We start from the raw sequence: 4,402 nt of genomic DNA on the forward strand, positions 1-4,402 counted from the left end.
CGGTGGGCATGGGGGTTAGGTCTGTCAATTAATCGCAGTTAACTCAAGTGATTAAAGTAAAACAAATTAACGCATTATTTTTAATGAGCGTTAATCGCACACCTCTATTTTGACCCTCTTGTTGTACTTCATCGCTTGGCAGACATTGGCACAGATCTACTTCGTTCTCCTGTTCTAGAGTGTTTAAATATCAGAATAGTTAATGGAGCAAAGCAGCAAAAGTTCAAGCCTTTTGAATGGGAAGTTTATTTTTAAAAAACTTCCGGATGGTTCTCTGGATAAAAAGACGGTTATCTCTAGCTATTGCAAGGCTGTTCCAACACCACTGAAGTACTTCAAGTCTGCAGTGCCACCTACGTGCTAAACATGCTTTCACCTCCAGTTTTTGTGCTACAGATAATCCATTAACAACAAATGAATCCTGCCAGCTGCAACAGACTATGCTTACAGAGTTTCAGGATTGCTACAAGCCCCTGGATCAAACAAAGTACAACAACTTAACCAATGCTATAGCAAAGTGGATAGCTATGGACTGCAGACCACTCAACACTGTAAACTATAAAGGGCTAAGAGATGGTATTCAAATTGCATCTTCCAATCAGTCATGCACCTTGCCCTCCCAAGGAACCATTGCATCACAAATGCATGACCTATATCACCATGAAAAGACTACAGAGTTGGAGCTTCTGAAAAATGCACTAACTGTTGCTTTCACTGGTGATCACTGGACAGCCTTGAGCAATCATAGCTATCTTGGAATCATGCTGCATGGACACTGTAGTTGTTTGCTTTAATAGTAATGCATATTAAAGAGAGCCATTATGCTGAAACATGTGCAGAGCATTTGCAAAATGTTGCAAAAGCATGGAATAGTCAAGAAAAGGTAACAAGTAGTATTGACAGTGCATATACTATGATACCAGCTGCCAGTCATTTGCATTTTAACAGGGGATGCATTGCTCACAGTCTGCAGCAATCCACTACAGAAGCACTCAGTGATGGTGGTTTTGAAAATGTGCTAAATGTAGAAAACGTATGGGCCATTTCAAACACAGTTCACATTGAGTGTGGTTCAGTGCCTGCTTAGAAATAAAGCTGCTACAACAGCCAAGTTAGCTGCTCAAAAGCACAATCTATCAGTGCCACAGGAAGTGATTTTGAAAAACTGTAAAAGCTAGAAACACTGCTTGAGCCCTGCAAGCTTGTGAGTGAACTCTTTGGGGGAGAATTATATGTCTTCTGCTCTGCGGTTTTCCCACATTCTGCCATATATTTTGTGTAATGGCAGCCTCGGATGATAACCCAGTACATGTTTGTTTGTAAGAACACTTAGGCCAGGTCTACACTGTGACTTTAAATCGGTTTAATGGCCGATATACCGATTTAACGCTGTACCCGTTCACACGACGTCGTCATTAATATCGAGTTAAACGGCTCCTTAAATCGATTTCGGAACTCCTCCCAGACGAGAGGAGTAGCGCTAAATTCGAAAGTGATAACTCGGATTAGGGTTCGTGTGGACGGAAATCGACATTATTGGCCTCCTAGAGGTATCCCACAGTGCACCACTGACCGCTCTGGTCCGCAATCCGAACTCGGATGCGGAGTGCCGGTAAACAGGAAAAGCCCCGAGACCTTTAGAATGACATTTCCTGCTTTCACGTGTCCAGCTCTGATCAGCACGGGTGGCGATGCAGTTCAAATGCAAAAGTAGCTCCTGCATTGAACCTTACGGGAGATACTAGATCTGATCGCTGTATGGTGAGACAAATCTGTTTTATCAGAGCTCCGTTAAAGAACAGGAAATGCCAAAGCGTTTGAAAAATAAACTCCAGGATACACAGCGGTGCGTGACAACCGTAACGGGAAGCCAGAGACTCAAACGGATGCTCATGGAGGGAGGGAGGGGGTAATGAGGACTACAGCTATCAGTCTCCACAGCAGTCTCTGAAAACTATTTGCATTCTTGGCTGAGCGCCCAATGTCTGTAGCTTAATACACGGTGTCTTGCGTGGTTCACGGAACAGCTCGTCAGTCTCTTCCCCCCCCCCAGCACGTGAAAGAGAAGTAAAATAAATAATTCCTTGAGTACTGTAAATGTCACCCTCTGTGTACTGAATGCTGCTGGCAGAGAGTACGCGAGGTGTTGACAACGGTCAGGATACCGTTTGTGATCTCAGGGTCCATGATTGCTGTGCTATGGCGTTTGCTCAATGCACTCCGGCAAAAAGGCGCCAAAGGGTTGTCTGCTGCCTTCACAAAGGGAGGGGTGAGGCTGTACCCAGCACCACCCGGGGCAATGTTTTCTGCCCCATCAGGCACTGTGCTCTCAACCCGGAAGTGGGAACTATGGGATAGCTGAGGAACAGCTACCCACAGTGCACCGCTCCTGAAATCGATGGTAGCTTTGGACCATGGACGCAAACAATCGATTTTGTGATCCCACTGTGGACACGCTAAACCGATTTTATTAGATCTGTTTTATAATATCGGTTTAAGCTAATTCGAAATAATTGTGCAGTGTAGACGTACCCTTACTGCAGACATGACAAAACGCAAAGAGATTTCTAAGGATAGCTACAACACTCAACCCAAGGTTTAAGAATCTGAAGTGCCTTCCAAAATCTGAGAGGGATGAGGTGTGGAACATGCTGTCAGAAGTCTTAAAAAGCAACACTCTGATGCGGAAACTACAGAATCCGAACCACCAAAAAAGGAAATCAACCTTCTGTTTGTGGCATCTGACTCAGATGCTGAAAATGAAGGTGCATCGGTCTGCACTGCTTTGGATCATTATCAGGCAGAATCCATCATCAGCATGGAAGCCTGTCCTGTGGAATGGTGGTTGAAGCATGAAGGCATGGAAATACCTTACAATGTCAGGCATAACTAGGGTGACCAGATGTCCCGATTTTACAGGGACAGTCCCAATTTTTGGGTCTTTTTCTTATATAGGCTCCTATTACCACTCACCCCTTGTCCAGTTTTTCACACTTGCTGTCTGGTCACCTGAGCTATAACAGTGCCATGCAAACACCTGTTCTCACTATCAGGTGACACTGTAAATAAGAAACGAGCAGCATTATCTCCTGTATATGTAAACAAATTTGTCTGTTTTAGCAATTAGCTGAACAAGAAGTAGAACTGAGTGGAGTTATAGACTCTAAAGTTTTATATTGTTTTGTTTTTAAGTGGAGTTATGTAAAAAATATTAATAATTCTACATTTGTAAGTTGCAGTTTCACGATCAAGAGATTGCACTGCAGTACTTATATGAGGTGAACTGAAAAACTATTTCTTTTATCATTTTTACAGTGCAAATATTTTTAATAAAAATAATAATATAAAGTGAGCATTGCAAACTTTGTATCCTGTGTTGTAATTGAAATCAATATATTTGAAAATGTAGAAAAACATCCACAAATATTTATAATACATTTAAATTGGTATTATATTATTGTTTAACTGTGTGGTTAAAACGGCAATTAATTCCAACTATATTTTTAATCTTGCAATTAATTGTGATTGTCTTTTTAATCATTTGACAGCCCTAATTCTCTTTTTTTCCTGAAAAGATGCACAGAGCAAGGTTGTCTCTGTTCAAGTCTTACTATTTCTCTTCTATGCAATTTGAGTTTCGTTAAACCAGAGATTCTCAAACATTTTTTTGCTGCATCCCTTGAGAGATTCATGTCTGATGAGCACTCCCCTTGGTACAAGGGAAAGGGGGGAATCAGAGGGTGCTACATTTGGAGCCCATGAGATCAGTGAAGAAGGGGAAATATGAGCAGCATGTGTGAGGAGGAGGCTCACGCACCTGTTCAAATCCCAGCTGTCTGGAAAAACAATTATTGCGTGGCAGTTCTTCCCAGTTCCTGCATGCGAGTGCACATACTGGGTGCAAGGCCTTTGCTGTGGGACCAAGACATGTATGCGGCAGTGCAGCCATGCTCATTCCTAGAGCAGCCACGAAGAGGTCTTGAGAGATAGAAAGAGGAAAGGAGGAAAGGGAGGAAGTTCTTGTGCAATTCCCATGGGAACTGGCTGGCAGCAGTATAACAGCACAGCACAGGGTGTGCTGGGAAATGGTAATGGGGGCCAGACAGTGAAGATGCTCGGACAGCCTCCTCCCACCCATTCTGCTCCAGGGTACACATGGGTCAGGGTTGGACCAGCACAAATAGGCTACCCTGAAGAAACAAGAAAAAATTCTTAATCAGTTGCCCTCCGAACCCCTCAGTCCCAGCCTGGAGCCCAGTCCTGCACCCCAGACCCCTCCCAGAGCCCACATCCCCAGCCAAAGCCCTCACCCCCTCCAGCACCCCAACCCCCTGAGCCAGCCTAGTGAAAATGAGCAAGTGAGTGAGGGTGGGGGAGAACGAGCGACGGGGGGGAGATGGAG

The 4,402-nt window shown here is 44.0% G+C and overlaps 1 pseudogene; it reads left to right on the top strand.

The window, feature by feature from the left end:
• The first annotated feature begins 202 nt into the window (after positions 1-202).
• Positions 203-3,142, top strand: LOC142046664 (E3 SUMO-protein ligase ZBED1-like; annotated as a pseudogene).
• Positions 3,143-4,402: the final 1,260 nt, after the last annotated feature.

The sequence above is a fragment of the Chelonoidis abingdonii genome, chromosome 4 (genome assembly GCF_003597395.2).
Source record: "Chelonoidis abingdonii isolate Lonesome George chromosome 4, CheloAbing_2.0, whole genome shotgun sequence".
Classification (NCBI taxonomy): domain Eukaryota; kingdom Metazoa; phylum Chordata; order Testudines; family Testudinidae; genus Chelonoidis; species Chelonoidis abingdonii.